This window comes from Monodelphis domestica, chromosome 2 (assembly GCF_027887165.1).
Source record: "Monodelphis domestica isolate mMonDom1 chromosome 2, mMonDom1.pri, whole genome shotgun sequence".
Lineage (NCBI taxonomy): Eukaryota > Metazoa > Chordata > Mammalia > Didelphimorphia > Didelphidae > Monodelphis > Monodelphis domestica.
Window position 1 is genome coordinate 48,489,164 of NC_077228.1, and position 23,531 is coordinate 48,512,694.

Genomic DNA, 23,531 nt, shown 5'->3' on the forward strand with positions numbered 1-23,531 from the left:
CTTATTCATAATCTTAGAGCATTGGCTGGGGGCAGGGGTGGTGATGGAATGAGAACTTAAATAACTTTGAAGGATCACAAAGTTAGTATGTGTGTGTCAAAAAGAAATCTTTTTGACATAAGTCTGCCTGGCTACCAGACTAACTCTCTGTCCAGTATTCAGCTCTGCCTTTCCTTTGACATAAAAGCCAATGGAAATTATTTTACCCATTTTGGGGCTTTGATAAATTTCTAGAATCAAAGTCCAGATTGAGGGCAGAGGGAAGATTAAGCAGAAAGCGCTTTCCTTAACTTCTAAACATCTTTCCAAAGGTATGTCCAATGCTTCTAATCACTGTCTTCCCTCTACCTTCAGGAAAAAAATCTATCCTGAATTTCAATCAGTATAGTTCTAAATATTTGGATTTAAGTACTTGATTAAGTTTTATCTTACATACTTAGAATTAAAGTATCTTTAATTTAACATGCAAATATATGCATAAACATGCAAAACAGAAACCAAGGCTCAACTACTGCAAATCTGGCATTATAACTGTATGGAACAAAGCACTAGCTATAAAAAGAAATTAAATTATTTGTAGGTGGTATTGTATAAATTCTGAAAAAGCAGAGATTAATGTAACCTCCAAAGAATCTATTTTTCTTGGTGTTGGGGGGGGGCATTTAGTTTGGATAACAGTAACATAGACATGAGAAAAATCTGGTGTGCTTTATATTATATTTCATGAAGAAGAAATCAGCACAATTAAAATAAGTTATAATGATTATTTCTCTAAAAAGTTAACTTTAGGACAATGTGCCATAGCTAAATCATTTCTGCAACTTTTCCATTCATTCATACCAATAATTTCCTCCTCAATTTTGAAAAAAAAAGTCCCCCACTACTGTGCTTGAAGTAATAAAAATAGGAATAATAAATAAATTAATTAATTAAAATAATAAAAAGTAAAAAGAATAGGAATAATAAATAAATAAATAAATAAAGTAAAAAAGGAATAATAACTGAAATGTAGTAGTAGTACTAGTAGTAAATGATAATGATATTGGACTTTCATTCATTCAGCAATAATTTAGAAAGCTACTATAAGCCAGGCAATATTGTAGGGGCTGTGGGTAGAAACAAAATGAAATCAGTCCCTGTCTTCAAGGAATATAAATCCTGTAAATTCACACACACACACACACACACACACACATACACACACATAAAATACTATCAATCAATGGACTGATAGAGATAAGTGGATAGATAAATGTAGATAGATAGATAGATAGATAGATAGATAGATAGATAGATAGATAGATAGATGGATAGGCAGAGAGATAGATATACAGAGAGACATAAAGATAGATCAACAGATAGATAGAAAGATAGATAGACTGACAGACAGAAGGATGGATAGAGATAGATAGATAGATAGATAGATAGATAGATAGATAGATAGATAGATAGATAGATGGAGAGATAGATATATGGAGAGATAAAGTGGGTAGGTAGATAGATGGGTAGATGGCACATGGAACTCTATTTTGCTTTCTGGGTTGGCTCACTCACCAAATCTCATAATGGCATGTCTCAGATTCCCAGAGAGACTATACCACACTGCATCAAGTCATGTATTGTTTCAGGATTGTAGGTGTAACTGAAAAGTGGGTAGGGGTAAGAAGAGAAGAGGAGAGACTTATCTTCTGGCCCCCATCAGTGTTCTTTACATTTACAAAATATCAATTTCCTTTGTACTATTATCTTTTAGTCATAAACATTGACAAAATGATACAAAAAGCAATATACATCAAAACATTTACTCAATTAAAGACAGGAGCAATAATAATTATATTATCATCATCCATCTGCACCACATTTTCTTCATTTTACAGATGAGGAAGCTGATGCAAACAATTAAGTGACTTACCCAAGTGTCTAAAGCTATTTGTGAAAAAAGGAAAATGAGTCTTCTGGACTCCAGGGCCAAGCTTTTATCCACTGCTCCACCTAGCTGTATAACAAGTGAGCTAGAATAATGCAAAAAAAAAAAGAAAGAAAAAAGAAAAGAGTCCTGATCAAAAGCTTGGGGCACACTAAAATTTATTTCATATGATTTGGATAAGGAAACAAAATTAATTCTGGAAAGTCACTGGAAAGAAAAAGTAAGAATCAGGAAAAAGCAGCATCACAAAAATCCAGAGAGGAGGGGACATCTAGGAGACAGTGATCAGTAAACTAAAGCTAAGAGGTCAACAAGAATCAAGGTTTGTTTTTTTGTTTTGCTTTTGCTTTTAAAGGCCATTAGATTTGAGAATTAAGAAATCAATGGTAAATTTGGAGAGAAAAGTTTCATTTGAGTAATGAGGTCAGAAGTCAGACTGTGGAGTCCTTCTGTAACCTCCCTTTAGATCCAGATGAGTTATTTGATTTATGATTCTGTCAACTATAACCTTTAAAACTCAAAACAGTTACATGAAAATGAGCTGATGGACCACAATGTTTTAGAACTATTATTACCTCAGTCACTTCTCTGCTTTCAAACTGATCCTTCTCGTACATTCACCTGAGTGACATTTCTCTACGAGGTCCTTAGAAGAGTCTGTCTCTCCTGAGCATTTTATCTGAAGTGTATTTATTCTCAAGTTGATGTTGTCAATTCTCTTTATATCTCGTGTGCCCATTTCAGCAATGATTGTTCTTCTACAAATGAGGCAGCATCTTATGTCTAGATAGATAGAGATAGGTAAATAAATATTTACAGTATATCTATATGTATGTATTTGAGCAGTCTTATGGTTTAACTGACATAGGGAAATCTGAGTAAGGGAATTTCTCTACCAGTGCAGAGTAGCAACTTCTTTGCAACTTGAAATATTTGAGAAATTTCTTGAGCAATGGGAGTTTATGACTGAACCACACCTTGAACCCAGCTCTTCCTGACTCTGAGAGTACTCTGTTGTACCTCAAGTAACTTTGAGAAGGTTGGAGTGCTGCAATCAACAGGGAGTGGTCAAGGAAGGTCTTATGTACTTTGTAAATGACCTTCAATATATTTCTCATTTTGTTCTCAGAAGAATCCTATGAGGCAGGTCATTGTTATAATAATCCCCCTTTTATAGATAAGGAATCTATAGTTCATAGGGGTTAATTAACTTTTCATACTCACATAGTTAGTAAATACTAGAGACAGAACTTAAAGCCAATTCTCTTCTCGCTTCACCATCAATACTTCCTAACTCCAATAAGCAGCCTTTGGGAAAGGAAGGGGCAGAGTTAAACCTTCTAAGTGACATAATATGGAAGTTAGATGATATACTGAGATATACATTTAACTAGTTCCCCATGATCAATGGAATTTGCATTTAGCGAGCTTAAGAAGTCTAACATATATTACCAATTATGACTTGTCTTCAAGAGCTAGTGCAATATACATCACTAATTATGGGAATAATTAGAAAAGGAGAGAGACAGAAAAATATCTGAAGCAAAAATGAGACATAATAAATGAACAGCCAGGTTGTTTCCATGGTGGTTCTGATATTGTAAAAGACCTAAGCACTGAGTATATAAATCCTTTATAAGGCTTTATGGAAAGACATGGATAGAAATCAGACAAGGGAAAGTGGCTGTGATCTCCATCATTCAAGGGGAAAACAATATCAATGAGATTATTGATCCAACCAAACATTATAATTTGATTTTAATGCCAAGCCATCCAGATAGGCTGCTGAAATATTTATTCTTATTTTTTAACCTTGCCTTAAGAACCAAAAGGGTAAGGCAATCAGGTTTTAGCAACTTGTCCAGAGCTACACAGCAAGAATTTGTCTGAGGACAAATTTGAACCTAAGTCCTCCCAACTATAGTATTCATCTTATTAAACAAAGCTAACCAACAATGTTCATGATAGTAACAAAACAGGTCCTACAAACGAGTCTATTTTAGAATTTCTCCTTGTCTTTCAGATCCAAGTACTCTGAGCAAAATGGTGCAATATTCAGGAATCACATGAATTCCAAGTCTCCTCAATCTCAGGATCATTAGATCATGAATAATATATATACATAATATATAATATATTGCATTCTTCCTATTATATAAATTTATAGGTGAGAAGGACCTCAAAGTCCATCTAATATAATTTTCTAATTTTAAAGAATTAGAAGGTGTGCATGCTGAGTTTTAAAAGGACTTCTCTATTGCTTGGTTCTGAAGCCAAATCTCTTGACTCTAAATCCAGTTTTCTCTTCAATGGACCACACTTCCTTCTATTAAATTTGCTAAAAGTCACAATATGGATTTAAGGATCACCTGAAAAACCAGACCTTGAATCATGGATTTAGTTATAGGAGGAACCCGTGGATAATCTATTCTAGCCCAGCCCACTTGCTTTTCATGTCCAATTCAATTCAATTTAATTCATCAAGCTTTAGTCTCATGCTGTATCCAAGCATAGGATCAGTCAGTAGGGACAAAAACAAAATAATCTCTGCCCTCAAGTAACCTGTTACCACATGAGAAAACTGAGACATAATAATTTACTTAGTACACCTAAATAGAATAAAGACTCATAGATTTATATCGGCAGGGCTCTTAATCTCTTTCTCTTAAAGGTGAGAAAACGGAGTCCAGGAGAAGTTAATGATTTCTTTAATGTCATACAAGTAGGATTTGATTCTCTCATCAGTCATTGTTCTTTCTAAAGCAGGATTTGAACATAGACCCTCTGACCTTTCTATGTGATTTTTTTTTCCTGATCCTCCCTCTCACTTGCTATTGCCTCCATTCATAAAACTAGCTTCTATTTATATTTCTTGTATCTTGCATATTTTTCGTACATACATACATGAACACATACAAATGGTGTTTCTCCCCTCCAAATAAATGAAATCTTTGCAGAATTTTTTTTCTGTTTGTTTGTATATCCCCAACATCTGACACCGTGATTGGCACTTGGAAAGGGTTTTTTAAATACAGATTGATTAATCAAATCAGCATCCTGGTCTTGTTTTGTCTGATCTTTTTGTCTCATTTCAAACATTACCTTAAATCATTTTCCACAAAGTGGAAAACATCAAAGAATAACACTGAGAGGGGAAGAGGGAAACAATATGCATTGCCATGAGTAGAAAATCTTTCCACAAACGCTAGCTTTGCCACTGTTCTACAGTAGGAAACAGAAGGATAAAAGAGAAAGAAAAAGAGAGACACAAAGAAACAAAGAGAGAGAGAAAGAAAAAAATATGAAATGTGGATACACTGGATGTTTTGAATCTGTTTAAGAGCCCCCATTCCACTGCTCTAGTCCAACTGGAACTCATGATGGCAGCAGTAAGGTGGTGACCCCTATAATGCCTTCATTCATCATGACCCCAAAATGATCAGGAGCACTGAAAGAAGCAAGCTGACCCCAACCCAGACAGGTGTAAAATTAGCAATGGCCTAGAGGATCTCTTTGTGCCAGTTGCCAAGGGCAACATTGAACTGATGGATAATGTAATAATGCACATTAACCCACACTTTTGCTAAATAAGTTAGTAACACCATTAATATCATGAGCAGCAGGGGGCATAGAGACTGACTTAGGTAAGCAATACCCTTAGGGAAAGATCTAACCATTTAGGAGCCTTTTTTATATACAACAGAAGAAGAGAGGTGCCTTTTTTCTACTTCATTTGTCCTCTCTTTAATTTGTAAAACCATTTCTCCTTCACAGAATCGTTGTGTTTTTTTTTTAACCTAGATGGATTCTTATATATTACCTAGCCTGGCTTCCACGCATTGTATACCAAAAAAGCAAGCAATCAATTGAAAAGCATTTTTAAAAACATATGTATACATATGTATATATGTGTGTTGTGACACACACATAATAGAAACTGAGGTAAATAGAATGGATACAAAGGAAATAAAAAATCCTTGACCTCAAGAAGTTTACATTCTTTGGAAAAAAAAATTTGCATGTAAAGGAGAAAATTCTATTTTACTTCAATTAGTGCAAGGGGACTAGACATCAATTATTAAATATAATAAGGGGCTAAGGATTTTTCCTATAATTCTAACATAAAAATCTTAATAAATGATTCTTCAATTTGAGAGGACTAAAAGACCTTTATCATTGAATGAAAAAAAATTTTTTAAACTTGACACTCCTAGAAAATACCTTGTAATTAGCCAAAAAGAATCAGTCACACGTCTCGAGCCTATATGTGAAAATAAGAGTTAAAAATTCAGACTTCAAGAGTACTTTCTGATAGGTAATGACATCTTCTGTACCAAAAGATAAGGGGAAAGAGGAAAACTCTCCTGCTCCATCACCATTGGCCATATTTTCAGAGCTAATAAATGAGTTATGGGACAATGAATACAACCAAGAGTCCATACACACATACAAACACACACACACATACACACAGAGTTTCATGCAAAGAGACATGCAGAGAACATGATTAAGTAAAGAAAACAGAAATACTGGCTATGGATTCAATAAAGGAAGACATTCCGGTAGCCCAGATGAATCAACAACCCAGAATGGAGCTATATCCAATGTTAGGGCTGTTCACAGTGTTTTTACAAAAAAAGAAAAAAGTCTGTGGCTCTAGAGGCAGAACCAAGATGGCAGAGTAGAGAAATATGCAGTGGAGTTCTCTCAACCTTTTCCTCTAAATAACTTTAAAATAAGGGCTCCAATCTAATTCTGGAGTGGCAGAGCCAAGAAAAGGTTAAAGTGAGGTGTTTTTCCAGTACAAGAAAACACAGGAGGCCAGAAAGAGAGATCTGTGACTAGAGGAATGAAGCTGGCCTGGAGTTCACATAGATCATACATCAGGAGTGGAATTAGGTGGTAGAGACAAAAACAGTAGCAGTTTTTGGGTGCTCCCAAACTAGTCAGGGGTCCCAGTAGCTAAGCAGAAATAAACTGTAGGATAACCCTGTGCTTGCACTGGATAGAGGATCAAATACTGTCTGGAAACTCACAATATATTCACATGTGAGTTATAGTTTAAGGGCAGTGAGGAACACTTTTAGTCAAGAAAGAGTAGAAGTCTTGAGTGACAATAGCATTTCTCAACACAAGGACCCTGAGGAACAATATTGATAGGAATCTCAAAGGATCAGGGGCTCTTCCTGGGAAAGGGCAAGAATCAAGACCAAAAGAACAGTTACCACACCTCTTCCCAGAACACACCACCATGGAAACATCAAAAACTTCAAAATCTCCAGGTATAGCTCTGAAAACAGCAGTGCAAAAAAAGCCTGAAGCTTGAGGCAGAACCTCTTCATGGGACCTTCAAAAAAATTGACCACATATTATAGTATAAAAACTTCACAACTAAATATAGAAAGACAGGAATATTAAATGTACCTTTTTCAGAGCATAATTCAATAAAAATTGCATTCAATAAAGAGCTTTGGAAGCATAGATTAAAAGCAAATTAGAAATAAAATAATCTAATCTTAAAGAACAAATGGGTCAAAGAAGAAATCACTATCAATAATTTCATTAAAGAGAATAACAATAAAACAATACTCCAAAATTTGTGGGATGCAGCCAAAGCAATACTTAAGGAAAATTTTGTCTCTAAATGCTTACATTAATAAAATAGAGAAAGATTAGATCAATGAATTGGTCATGCAACTAAAAATAATAGAAAAAGAGCAAATTAAAAATCTCAAATTAAACACAAATTGGAAATCTTAAAAACAAAGGAGAGATTAAAATAATTGGAAGCATTTTTAAAAATTGAACTAATAAATAAAACTATAAGCTGGTTTTAGAAAAAAAAACAAAAAATAGTTAAACCACTAGTTTATTTGATTTAATAAAAGAAATAAAATCAAACTATCATTATTAAAAAGAAAAAGGGGGAATGCACTACCAATGAAGATGAAATTAAAACAATTATTAGTAATTATTACGTTACATTATGTCAGTAAAATTGACAATGTAAGTGAAATAGGTGAATATTTACACAAATATAATTTGCCCAGATGAACAGATATGGAAATACAATATTGAACAACCCAATCCTAGAAAAATAAATTAAGCAAGCCATCAATGAGCTCCCTAATCCCCAGAACTGGACAGATTTATGAGTGAATTCTAAACATTTAAGAACAATTAATCCTAATACTATATATATTAATTGAAAAAAGAGGTAAAGAAGAAATCCTAGAAAATTTCTTTTGTAAAAGAAATATGTTTTTGATGCCTAAACCAATTAGAACAATAGATATTTATAGAAAGAAAAAGCTATAGGCCAATTTCTTTAAAAAATGTGAATGCAAAATTTTTAAATAAAATACTATCAAGGAAATTAGAGCAATATAGCAAAAAAAGATTATACACTATGACCATAGGATTTATAACAGTAATGTAGAGCTGTCTCAATATTGGGAAATTATCAGCACAATTCACCATATCAATAACAATAAAAATAATTAGATATATAAGATTATATAGAAATAGATACAAAAAAAATATCCCTTGACAAAGTACAATGCTCATTCCTATTAAAAACACTAGAAACCATAGAAATCAATGGATCCTTTAAAAAATAAGTAGTATCTATCTAAAACCAAGAGCAAGCATTATCCATAATGGAGATAAACTTAAAGCCTTCTAAATAAGATCAAGAATGAAGCAAAGCTGTCTATCATTATGTCTATTATTCAATATTGTATTAGAAATGCTAGCTATAACAGAAAGACATGAGAGAAGAAATTTAAAGAATAAAAATAGGTAATGAAGAAATAAAATGATCACTCTTTGTAAATGATATGATAGTATTTTTGAGAAATCTAGAGAATCAATTAAAAATTAGTTGTAACAATTAACACATCAGCAACATTGACCAGCAAAGAAATCAGCATCATCTCACATGATATGTCAAGATAAGGTCAAAATGGATAAAAGATTTAGATATAAAGAGTGATATATTAAGTATATTAGAGGAGTATGGAAATGTTTAATGTCAGACCTATGGATAAGGAAAGAGATTCTAAATAAATAAGAGATAGAAGTTATTATGGGAAGCAAAAAGGATAATGTTGCTTAAATGAAATAAAAAAAAATTTCCACAAATAATTCTATTGTTGAAAAAATTAGAAGGAAAACAAGAAACTATTTAAAAATTGCATCATTTCTAAGATAATGGCTTCATTTCTCAAATATATAGGGAACTGAGCCAAATTTATAAAAATAGCACCAATTGGTTCACCAATTGATAAATTAGAAGAAGCAATCAAAAGTCTAGTAAAAATATTCTAAATCACTACTGATCACAGAAATGAAAATTTGAGATTCTATCTCACATCTAAGATCAGCTAACATGACAGAAAAGAAAAATGACAAATGCTGAAAGGGATTTGGAAAATTTGGGACACCAATGCATTGTTGAAGGATATATGACCCAATCCAACCATTCTAGGGAACAATTTGGAACTAACCTCAAAGGACTATAAAATTATTTGTTACCTTTGATCCAGCATTACCACTACTAGGTATATGCCCCCAAAAACTAAAGAAATGGAAAGAGATCTACTCATACAAAACTATTTGTTACAACTCTTTTTGCAGTGGCAAAGAATTGGAAACCAAGGGGATCAAAGTTAGTTGGGGAATTGTTGACCAAGTAGTGGCATATGATTGTGATTAAATACTATTGTTCTACAAGCAATGATGAGAATGATGGTTTCAAGGAACTCTGGAAAGACTTATATGAACTTATGCAAAGTGCATTATGCAGAACCTCAAGAACATTGTATACAATATCAGTAAAATTGTAAGTGTGAACAACTGTGATAGAGTTAGTTATTCTGATAAAGATTATAATGCAAGACAATTCCAAAGGACCTAAATTGAAGAATGCTATCCACCTCCAGAGAAAGATCTGATGAAAAATAAATACATTTTATACCATACTTTTTAAACACTATATTTATCTTTTTATTTTGCTTGCTTCTTTTTGTAATATGGCTAATATGAAAATACATTTTGAATGATCTGTGTTTAAGAAAAATGACATTGTTTGACTTCTGAAGGAGGAAAGATTACTTGGAGGGAGTAAAAGGATTTAGAACTTATTTTTTTAGTGGTTGTTTTTTCCCTCATTTAATAGGAAAATATTTAATAAAAAATAAAATAATTTAAAAACAGTCAGTTGGAGAGCAATGTCATTGGGAAAGAATTTAACATTTGGCATCAGAGCATTTGGTTATGAATATGATTTCTACCAACTAGTAGTATATTTGAGACTTTAAGCAAGTCAATTTATAGATCCTCTTCCTCCATTTCCTCATCTGTAAAGTGAGTGCATTCTATTAAATAATCTTTGAATTCCCTTCCATATCTAAATCAACAGTGTTAAGGAATAAATAAAGAAATGGAAAATATAATTTAAAATCCACTGTCTTATCTGAGATATGTCTCATCCATGTTAGGTTAGGTAATCTAAGAGATAAATCCCAAATTAGGGTACTTTGTTTTGTCTCTGTGGTTTCAGCTAAGCCAAGTGCCAACTATCTCTGCAGTTTAACAACATAATGACTTAGAGGCAAGATATTTATAGAATAAGACTGTCATTGATAAGTACATGCCCTGGAGAAAAGCCATGGAGCCCCAAAGTTGTTTGACTAATTAAGTGAAAAAAATAAAACTTGCAAATGCTTATATGTCACTATTACTGCAGGAGGACTTTATTTTCTGTCTTGGTTAGTCTTTCCTATAAGAGTTTGGGCCATTGCAGTCATTCCAGGTCACTGAAAAAAAATGCTTAAAGTCAATAAGGCACTAATATTCTTCAGTCTGTCATATGTGTAGAATTGTGGAGGAGTTGTTTCAAAAGTTATACCTTATTACTAATATGATGATAGATCTGGCATGGTATTGAGGATGTTTTGTTGGAAGAGCTGCTTCAAACTCATCTAGGTGAGCAGAAAAGAAGGAACCACTAGAAAGGGTCTACTTCAACCATTTGTGTTTCCTTCCCCACCACCACCCTGGGACAGAAGAAAACCATACAAGAACTGCTAAGCTAAGAGAATAGCATTCCTCCTTCTACTTTTTTGCATGATTTAGGAATCACTAACTGCAGTCTTTCTAGTATCACAGTCACTAAACACTAGAGATCCTCATGTGCTATTATTTGAAGCACTGATGAACACTAAGCATCACTGGGACTTTTTACTCATCCCACACCTTTACCTTGAAGACTTCTTGGCCTTTTCATCCACTCTGGAGTCAAATTCTTTCATATGTCTTATTCCCCCTATCCTTTACTCTAATAGGAGTATGAGTACCTTGAATTTAGGTACTTTCTGACTCAATTGCTTAAGAAAAGATTTTTATCTCTTCCTTCCTTTCTTCCTTTCTTGCTTGCTTCCTTCTTTCCTTCTCTCATTTCCAGTTCCAATCCCATTGAGGAAAAAAAAGAAGAAATTCCTCTTAATAATATGCATACTGAAGTAAAAGCAACCAAACAAAAAGACACCTTTAGGTTACAATACCCTCACTTAATAATCAAGAAACGTGAGACTCCAAAAGAAGCACATACCTGACATCACAGATAGTAAGATGGATTCGAACCCAGGTCTACTAATTGTAAGATCATCATTCCTTCCACTGAACCACATTGCCTCCAAAAAAAAAAACAAAACAAAAAGACAATTGCTCTATGGATCACTGAGTCCCTAAACTGAGGTTGGCTTGACCTCTAATGGGACTTTTAAACTCTTCCACCAGAGGGCTTAAGCCCAAAGTACTATTCAAGTGCATGTGATTGAGGCTATGATCACATCTGTTTTACAACATCTGCAACTTCTCCCCTGAGTGTGACTCACCAAGGGTGGGTCATTGGTATACAAAGTTGGAATAATTTCAATCACAGGTTTGGTCATCAATGGAAATTACTCTGCATTCTTTCCTAGTACATATAGTCATTATACCTACATCATTTTGGCAAGCTTGAGAGCCACACTGATGTTTACTATGAGAAACAATTGAGATCTAGGGGGCTAGCTCACATTTTACATACTGGAAAACTCACATAGTTACATGGTTTGAGAGACTGGAATCACTTTTGGCTGCCTTTTCCCCCTCCACTCCACCATAATCTCCACCCTTATAACATACAGAATAAATAAAAATCTTTCTCTGAGTAACCTGGATGTCAGGACTAGAGAAGACCACATGGAATAATAAATAATGATAAAAACAGTACATAATAATCATAACTATCATTTATGGAATATGTTATGGTTTACATAGTACTTTGCACATTTTAACTCATTTGATCCTCACAAAAATCCTGGGTGTTAGGTGCTGTAATTAGCCTCATTTTACAGATGTGGAAATTGAACAGAGAGATTAAGTGATTTGCCCAATGGTCAAATAGTAATTAAGTAAGGATTTGAATTCAGGGTTTTATAACTCCAAATCTGATGCCATCATTTACTAAGGAGCTGAAGAACAACATAATAAAGAATGTTATAAGAAGAGACTTGGGTTAAAATACTATCTTTGACTCATTTGCTTATTTACTGTGTGACTATTAACAATTCATATAACCATTCAATAGGATCAGATTCCTCAACTGTAAAACTGAAGTAAACTGTGTGTTAGTCCTTGAGATTTTAGCAGTGTTTTGCAACCATCTTCTCATGGTACTCTTTTCTCTCTAGGCTTCTGAGAGACTCCTGGTTCTCCTGTTCCCTTTCTGCCTGATCCTTCCCAATCTCCTTTCCTAGATCATAACAGATCAAATTTGCTGACTCTAAGTATCCCCTAAGGTTCTTTCCTACTTCCTCTTCTCTTTTCTTTCTAAATCAGGGGTTCTTAGCCTTTTGTTTTTGACAGGGATTCTTTTGGCAGTCTAATGATGCCTAAGGATTCATAAAGTAAAAATAAACAATATTACCAAGGAAAGATTTTTTAAAATAAAGATACATCTTTTTCTTTCCAAGTTTATAGAACCCTAAAATCATGGAAGAACCACTGCTCTATACTATCTCACTTGGTAATCCTAATAATTCTTATGAATATAATTAGAATCTTTATTTATCAAGTCCTAATTTCTCTCATGACTTTGAGTCTCACAAATTTAGCTGTCTCCTTCATGTCTAGAACTGTAGACATCTCAAACTCAGCATGTCCAGAAAAAAGGTCATTATTTCTCTTTGCCCCAAAACTCCCTTCTTATCATATTTTCTCTTACTCTCAAGGACATTATCATCTTCCTATTCATCTAGGTTCACAATATAGATATCATCCTTGTTTCTTCACTTGCCCTCAAACTATATATGCAAGCAGTTGCCAAATCTGGTTGTTTCCCATTATTTTCATTAGTTTCAATGATCTACAAAATAATAAATCAAACAGTTCATTATTGAGTTAATATGACCTGATTCCATCATACTCTATAATTCCCTATACCAGTAAATTCATAAATTTGATAGAATAAAAACTTGATTATAATAATACCACTAGTATCTAGCCATACCTCTAGGTAACTATTCATATCTAGTATGTATGCTATATACATTTTTGTGGAAATGAATTGGGATGATGCATATATGGTATTTTGCAAATCTTAACATGAGATATACATTTCAGTTATTTGGAGATCCCTGTGGGAAGGGGCGCTTTCATTCTCTTCTCTGAGGTGGAATTTAAATTCAGGTCTTCTTAACTTCAAGTCCAATGCATCATTAAGTATACTACCTAAATGTCTAAATCAATTTATCCTATACACATTCATATATACATATATCTTATGTGTAGAAATTACACATTCATATGTGGGTATAATATATATTTATATATAGCAATGTATACATACATTTGTACTACATGTGTGTGTAAATACATTTTGTTTTTACATTATGCACATTTGGGGAAGATACTCTTGCCACTTTAAATTGAACCTTCCTGTGTAAAAATAAATAACAAAATTAATAAGTACATCAAATATTATGACTGTAATTTTAGTGGACTCACACTACTTAGATAGAGAAATAAGGGTTGAAGGCAGTAAAGAAAGGGTTGATGAAAATGGCTTCCCTCACTAATCCCTCCCGGAGTCCCTGAATTACTTGAGAGAGACAAAATGGAGATCTCCCATTGGTGAAGGCTTGCCCCTTGATGGCTGTACTGGGCTGCGGAGAACTCTTCTCTATAAGAAGAGGTATATGGGACCTCAATCCAGATATGCACTGCTTTGGAGCACTCACAAACCTGCCCCTTGTGTCTTCTTGAAAACTGAAAACAAGATGGAGTCTGCCAATGGGCTTACTCTATAGATGTAAATAAAGGAGATTGAATTCTCTATCTGACTGGTTATTTGAATTCATTGTTGATGTGGGCAAAGGGTAGAGGTTAAAAGGGGTTGTGGGTCACCCTGAGTCTCTTTCTAAATAAAATTATTACTGAAGTACAAGGTTTTCTGTTAACCAGGGGAGAGATAGAAAAAGGGGAGAGCACTGCTCACTGATTTGAGTCCAGTATCTCAATAGTTCATGGAATGAAAGTCTTCAGAGAAATTAAGTTTTCTTGACAGGAACCAGTGATATTTTAAACAGGAACCTGCAATGTCAAGATTTCTGTGACAGAAATCTCCACAGGTATTTTGAAAATCACCCAGAGAAACAACTCCTCCTTCCACTCCCTTCTGTGTCTCAGCCTTCAAGACCCTGCACCTCAGGAGAATTTCCCAGAAGTCCTTGTTCAGTTCCCAACTGCCTTTCCTGCTTCATGCACTATAGAGCTCTCAACTTCCCATTTCAACCCAATAGTTCTTTTTTTCCTACTCCCCATTATTACAACTATACTTAACAAAATAATTAACATTTTAGTCTAGTAGTTTTCTTCCTATTTTCCATGAAGGAGTTTTTATTATTTATTTTTTCTCATAAAACGAATGGATTTTCAATTGCTCAATATTTGGATTCCTTTTAGTAATTTTTTTTATTTACACAATTACAGTTATTATTTGTTTGGTTCACTTTCATGTGTATCAGGTAATACAAATTTTCCCATATTTCTCTGATTTCCACATAATCATCTTTTCATAATATATTTTTGGAATCTGAACATTTTAAATTTCCATTTGGTCACTGTGTAAACTCAAGGACATGCTCAATCTCTGAATTCTTTGAAATTCTTTGAAAAAATATTTGAGATTTATCTTTTACTAATTATGCGTTTCTTTTGTTCCTATTTCTTTTGATATTTTCATCTCATTCTATGATTGTTGTTGGAGTTGCCCCATTGTTAGTTCAGCAATGCCTTGCAGAATTTGTCTTAATATGTATTCCTTGAAATTCTTCAGGGAAGATTTGCCTCAATTTTTTTTCTCCAAATTTTTCATATATTGATACAGTTCTTTTTTTTTTTTCTAAAATAGCCCTCCTGTCAGCTTTGACCATTATGTCACTAGTGCAAACATGGTTCTTACTGCCAATTCTTTCACTTCTCTAGTTGTGCTAATGTTGTCCTAATTCTGGTTGTTGGCTCTTTTTCTTCTCTGAAACCACAAGATAAGAACCAAGGAATAAGCATGACTTGGTAGATCAGTGGTATGACTTTCCCTATCCCCTCTTTTAAATTTTATTTGCATTTATATGATTTTCATTTATTGCTAATTTAACCCTCAGATACTGATCATGAAGGGGTCCTCTCAACACTGGAAGCAATGCATTTTTTGCAAGTTGGTTCTCTTCTGGACTTTTCTGTCACATTTTCCATTGACTACATATTAACTTCTCTACAATCAAAGATGGCTTTGTAATGAGAAAGAACTATATTCTAGTCTTACCTCTTACATATGCTGGCTGTGTGATCCTGTGTAAGTCACTTAACTCTTTGGTGTCCAGACAAGTCTTTACAGCTATAAATTATAGAATAGTTGCAGATCTGTATTAGTAGATGGAGTTCCTTACTGATTAAATTATAGATCTGGTTAAAAAAGAATAATTGTAATAACTATCCTACAATTACTGGATATGAATTCCTCTATAATTTTATTTTCCAGACTCCTGTGAAGTTCTCTCCTTTCCTTCCTTCTGAGTATTGGAATGGCCCACTTTGGAGAGCATGTATGTGGGTATGTGTCAGTGAAGGTAGAGAACTGATGAATATGCTTTACTGAAAGCCATAATGGGTCAATCTAGCCATCTTGGCCATAGATTGAAGTGAGGAGGGAAGGACAGGTGGACCTCAGGAAAAGAAATCCAGGAATAATAGACTTGCAAATTGAATCCTACATCTAGAGTTTGAAAAGATGTCAAAAACTATTTACTTTAACTCCCTCATTTTACAGATAAGCAAACTGAGGCCAATAGAAGTGATTTGTCCATGGGTACATAATTATCAAAGGAGAGGCCAGATTTAAACCTACACCTTTTGACTCCAAACCCAGTGCTGTCCTCTTCACCCAACTCTTTTTAGGTCACCCTTCTGGAGCTAACCACAATTCAGTTTAGATTGATAAATATTTTTTTTAAATACCTAGTACATGAAGGATGTCAGCTACTGGAGGCGGTATGAAAATATAAGAACACTAACTTTGTCTTCAAAGACCTTGCAGTCTTCTGGAGAGCCTACTGAAGCCTTGGATGACCTAGATCATTTCACTTCCTTGGGCCACAGTTTCCTCATCTATAAATGAGGTGGCTGGATAAAATGTCTCTAAGGTGACTTTCAGCTCTAAATGTATCACCTTATATCTGAGACTCCCCACGGAGTCTTCCACACATAAATCTATGATACTGAGTTTAGAGGTAACAAAAAAATCTACTGTATATACAAAAAGTTGTTGATTTGTCGAGTTATCTTAAGTCCCTATGTCTTCCTGAAAAAATACCATTTTGGTGGAGGGGTAGGAGAAGAGAATTTTCCTCCCATTCCCTTTTGCTTACTACCTGTCATTAGTTTTAACTTGCCTACTGAAATCTCTCAATCTCCTCTTGGATCCAGATTCAGTATTGGTCAGGTGCCAGATTAAAATGCTTAGATTTTGAAAAAAATCACCCTCCAATCTCTCATTTCCATATTATTCTACTTCCCCAATCCTGCTTTCCTACTTCCCTTGTAAGGGTAGTGATGGAGGCATCCTTTCCAAGGGATGGCAGTTCTCCAAAAAGGAGTGCTAAATTAAAAATATGTTACTGGCTTACCTCTTAGTGAAGCAGCTAACTTAAGAAACTTTAACTTTAAATGATCTGCCCCAATAATATTATTCAGTCTTAAGTGAGGCAGTGCACCCCGTTCTCTCGAGATAATTGACTGAGACTGGAAATCTGGGGAACCCACATTAACAGACTGATTAGGGACATTATTGGTATGGGAAGGGACTGTTCTTTTCGGCAAGTAACACTCAGTACTCTGAAAAGTACAGAGATTTAAATTTATAAAAATGAGTGTTAAATTAATTTACAATGGAACTCAAATTAATGCAAAGAGATGCAGTGGCCCTACTGATTTGATAGATGGCCTCATTATGATCTTCTGTAGATCAAAAAGATTTCAATTATGTGACAAAATTTCCTGGGTGCCCATTTATTCTCTTTCAGTGAATTCTCTAATAGTGCTACGATAAAGACTTTATAAAAAAATTTAGCTGAGCTTTTGCATTTGTTACAATTTTCATACTCCTATGCAAGGGTAGCCTTCTTGGCTTTGCCCCCCTCATAGAATCTGTCATTAGGCTTCCTAAGCCCTGACCAGGAAACACTATGCAAAATTTCCATTCTTTTTATAGACTCTGCTCCATAACTGCCCATCTTGATGCCCAGAAAAAAAACACTCACAAACAGGACAACACTCAAATCAATTTTTATGGACAAATTTATGTGAGTGGAGGATGATATTAATGGTAAGAAAACTTGGAGAGAGCCTCTGGACTTCATTTCCAAATAAGGTCAGAAATTATAGGACAGTGACCCCCAGCGAAGAGGCAGAAAACCTTGAATACCTGTGAGATACCTAGACCAGGAGAATACTGTACTTGGAGTCGAAATGACCTTGATTTGAATCTTGCTTCAGTCACTCAGTAGCTATGTGACTGTGAACAAGTCACATAAACTGCCAGCCTCAGTTTCCTCTTTTGAAAAATGGAGACTATAATAGAAACTACCTCCAAGGATTATTTTGAAGATCAAATGAGAAAACACATAAAATGCTTTGCAATTATTAAAAGTCTATACAAATGCTAGCTGCTGGTAGCAGCAACTGCAGTAGAAACAGCAGCAGTGGTAGTAGTAGTACTATTAGTAAGTATTAATAATAGTGATGGCAGTAGAAGATTCTCAACTAATTATTCCCACTAACTAGCTCCTAGTATCAGTTATTTTCATTGGAGTGCTGGTGCCATTGGTGCCCTCTCAAGCTTGGCATCCAGGGAAAAAGCATAGATGACTTTGATCTGAATTTGGCTCTTTTCTATAATTCTTTTTGTTTCAATTTTTACTGACTTTCAAGTCTTAAATGAGGTAAACCTAGAGTATTTATTCTAGTCAGCATCATTGAAATTCAAATCTAGTCCTAAGTGGTAAAATCAAGAGAAGCTTCAGCAAAAGTATTTCTGGCAGTAATGGAACTTCACACCAATTCTCTTCAATTCAAATGAATCAAGTAAACCAATGTCCACTGGAATGGATTCATTATTTCAGTAATCCAATGTATGAAAGGAATTGGATGAAAATCCTATGAACCAGTTTGAGTTCTTTGGGAACCACTTTAATTTGTAAACCTCCTTTATAACTCTTACTCCCAAATATTGAATAAATGAATCAATCTTTCATTAATTACTTTTATTCTATAAAATTAAGGATTTGGAATATATGATCTCTAAGTTGTCCATGAATTCTTACATTATCTGATTCTCAAGTACTTATTTAATATTTATTAAAGAAAGAATGAGATGTAATGAATAGAGAGAGCTGGCCTTAAAGCCAGGAAGAAATGGTGCCACATCTTTCTTTTGACATATATTGAATGTGCAACTCAATAACTCGACCTTCTAGTACCCTAGGCAACTCTCTAAGACTAAGTTGAAGAAAAGAGTTGAAACTATATATGTAAATGAGATTCATGCTCTAGGAGTTCTCTGAACCAGTGAAATAGTTTGCCCTGTCTCTATCCCAGGAACACAACATTCTTCTAGGTACTGGGAGGGATGGGAAAGACATGGGAAAGCTGGAAGACATGGTTCTCTGCCTTAGAAACCTGGAACTTTTAAGTTTCAATTATTCACTCCAAAGTCTTTCAGCTAATAATTTCCAGATAAAAATTGTGTTTGTGGGTGTGAAATATGGTTATATGAAGTATGTGTGTGAAACATGTGTGTTTACCTATATTTCCTACTATACTTTTCTCTAGGAGTTTGCATTTGAGTTAGAACACATTACCAATGCTCATGAAATGTTTAAAGAACTCTTGAATACTAAAATCTTCATTAGGATATCATCCTTAGGAATAATAAAATGTTTGAGTATTCTCTATCTGAAATTTCTGCTCTTTGACAAATTATGTCAGTGAAGAATTCTAAGATTTATAATCTTTCACATTTCCCAAACAATATTCAGTAGAATTTAGAAATAGTTATCAGCATGTTCCAGAATAATAAAAATAGTATTCACAAAAGTAGGGATATGGGTTGGATCCTAATTAGGGATATAAGAAAAGTGATGCAAAAATCATAGCCTTTAAAGATCTGGGATTTCTTCAAGTTTTGGTTAACCCACCACTTCTTCTGATAGTCTTTGAGATTTCCTTTAGCTGGCAAATTCAATAGTCTATGCCAAATCTAATGAAGATCCTCTCTGAATTAAGCTATATTGTCCCCTAGATCAATCAACCAGCAATGTGCCAAGCACTATGCTAAATGCTCAAGTTACAGAAAAAGACAAAAGACAACCTGTGCCATCAAGGAGCCTCTGATGTATTATAAGATTTGTCCATTATGGCCCCTGTACCTCCATGCATGACAGTAAATACATCAATGAATAAATTAATGAGAAGTAGTATAGCAAAGCCAATGGAGTATTATTTTTGGATTAAGGAAGATTTGAATTTGACTCTTACCTCTGACAATTACTAGCTGCATAGCCATTAAAATGATTTAAAATCTCTGAATTCAGAGCTTTACCTTCTATAAAAATGAGGGGTCTAAATTATGTTACTTCCAAGATCCATTTACAGCTTTAAATCTATTATTCTATAAAAGAAAAATGAATTAAAAATGTGACTACTATGTGCTAGAGAAAATACAAAAGTATGAAAGTGCTTATCATCAAGAAGCTTATAAGCTTATATACTTATAGATGCCACTGTTGTACAGGTGAGTGGTGGTCAAGAAACGGTGTGTGGAGGCATGTTGGTAGCCCAGTGGATAGAGAACTGGCGTTCAAATCTGACCTAAGACATGTTGTATCTGTGTGACTCTGGGAAAGTTGCTTGACAACCATTACCTCATCCTTATTGCTCTTCTGTCTTGGAATACTCTCGATTCTAAGACAGATGGTAATGTTTTATTTAAATTAACAAATTAGTAAATAACAAACAAATAGATAGATAAATGAATGAATAAAGAGAGAAATGAATGAATGAATGAATGAATGAATGAATGAATGAATGAGGTTTTATAAGATATTTGGTTTAGGAAGCCACAGAGATAGTGACTAGAATTATAGGAGAGTAGATTAACATGTTCTTTCCAATATTACTAGTAGGTTACGTGGTTAGGGGGGAGCTTGATTGTTTAATACATGTTATGGCAGCATTTTTACAAGAAAATGGCTGGGGTGGAATGTGAAACATACCTGGGACCAAGTAGTGTACTATGTGATCTGCTCATCAATTAGGATAGCCTTTGTAGCTAGATAGAACTTGCCAGAGTTGTATTTACACTGATATAACCATTAAGGCACTAGAATAATTTTCTTTCTGAGTAATCTGGAAGTAGTAGAACACATAAAACATGGCTAATGAGTAACTACTTGTATTGTGTATCATGTTAAAAAAAATAAACATCTAGTATGAGTCAAGTACTATGCTAAGTGCTTTACAGATATCATTATCTGTCTCATGTTCTCCTGCCTCCCTGCCCAAACCACTCACATTCAATATCCTTCCCCTGAGATGAGAGGACTCTTGGGTTTGGTAGTACTAAAAATTAAAAAAAAAAAAATAGAAGCTACTTGAGGGCAGGACCCGTTTAATTTATGTCTTTGTAGATCAAGAACCTAGTGTAATGTTTTGAACATAGTAATCATTTAATAATCCCTCATCAATCAATTAACCAAATCGTAGCAATAGAGTTTGAACTTTAAAAGTTTGTAAATTCCTCAAAATTCTTCCAATAGATCCTGCAGTGGATCTATGATTACATCAATCTGGGTAATCCCTCTGGGAAGATTGTACACATGGTGATCATGTATTCCCATCCCAAGTGACTCTTGTTCTCCCATTAACTTATTTTATTATTTTTTTTACTTTACTTTCTTTCTTAGAAGCAATAGTATTAATTCCATGACATAAGAGTGATTAAGGACTAACCAATTGAAGTTCTGTGACTTTCCCACAGTCAAATTGCTAGGAAATTTCTGAGATCAAATGTGAACTCAGAACATCCCATCTCCAGACCTGGCTCTCTTTCCATTGAGTTACCTAGGCATTTTCCTATAAAATATATGCCTAGAAATATAGGCATTTTCCTATAAATAAAATATGCCTATAAACATTAGCATAATTCCCACTAGCTTCCTAGAAAGGGATCCACTCCATGTGCTGGGAGTTTACCTTATATCCTCTGCATATTACATGTATCATAATGGGACCTATTAGTGTATTGGTCATCCATATAGTTAGTACTCATATTATATGACCAGCTCATATTTTTTTCCTTTACACCTTAGAATTTGCCCTGTACCACCTCTCCTGTCAAATTCCTCAGTTGTAATAAATGTCTTCCTACTCGTGTCCATCAAATGTCTCATCACTATTAATTAGATAAAATAGTTTTCATTCTATATAGATGGTAAAATTAAATGACTCATAACCATATAACATGATGGGGAAAAGATTTGCTATTTCAAAAAGATGGGTTGCTGTTCCATGGAGAGCCTTGGAGTCATTAAAAAAGATTTGGTAATTTCCCAAAGATAGTCTTGCCTATCATTTTCCTAAATGGCACAGTTTTTAGATTACTGAACCTTCAACTAGGAAAGCATGAGTTCAAATTCATCCTCAGAAACTAACTTTGTGTTCTTGGATAGGTCACTTAAATTCTGTCTGCCTTAGCTTCCTAAAGGATAAAAGAAAAATAATCACACTTACTTCCAAGGATTGTTGGGAAGATTAAATGACAACATATTAATCACTTTGTATCTCTTTAAATAATAAAAATTCTAGCTATTTTTCTTTGTAAATAATAAACCTACATTTGCTAAATAAAGTATGTTGAGCATATACATATTTATGTAATACATATAAATATAGGCACATAGCTATATATTATATATATACAAATATATGTTTGTATCTGTCTCTCTATAGATAGATCTAATTATAATAAATATAGCAAGAAAGAGAAAGAAACAGAGATAGGGATAGGGCAGCTAGGTGAAACAATAGATAAAGCACTGGACTTGGAAAGAGGAAGACCCATTTTTATGAGTTCCAATCTGGCCTCAAAAACTTACTAGCTGTGTGACTCTGGGAAAGTTACTTAGCCCTGTTTGCCTCCATTCCTTCTCTGTAAAACGAGCTGGAGAAGAAAATCACAAACCTCTCCAATATCTGTGCAAAGAAACCCCCAAGTGGGGTCACAAAGAATCAGACACAACTGAAATGACTAAACAACAGAGAGACATAGAGACAAGCAGATAAACAGCAGTAAGACAGTCATTAAATAGAGTTGATTTGTCGATTTGATCTTCATTTATCAGAATGATAAAATCACATGACTTCATAGAGCTAGAAGAAATCTTGCAGGATACATAGTTCAATTCTCTCATCTATAAGTGTGAAAGTAAAGGCTTAACTTATTCCCAAATTTTATTAATTTAAAAGTGTTAAAAATCTAGATCATACCAGCTTTCAAAAGTGAATTAAGAGGTTTTTTTAATCAGTTAAAATACAAACTAACAAGATGATCATTGAAACTGTTTACTGCTACCATCCAATCAGCTTTATAATTGAGCAATGAACATACTAAATTTGAAAAAAGTTTACTCCATTCTGGTTATCTTACTATTTGCTGCTAACATATATCTTAATTAGCATTGCACACTTTGTTTCTAGCTGTTGTTTTTAGTTACATGAATAACAATAATGATTCAATAAATATCTATGTAAGAATTGCATACAAATTGACTTGAGGATCATAGAGATAGATGCAATTTCTACCAATCAAGTAAATCAATGGTGGCCAAAAAGAGTTATTTAGGGCATGACAAAGTAAAGAAAATGCAGCAATTGAGCTCATCAGTTTTCTTGCATTTTTTTAATCATTAAAAATATTCACCATTTCAATAATTGATTAAAACCC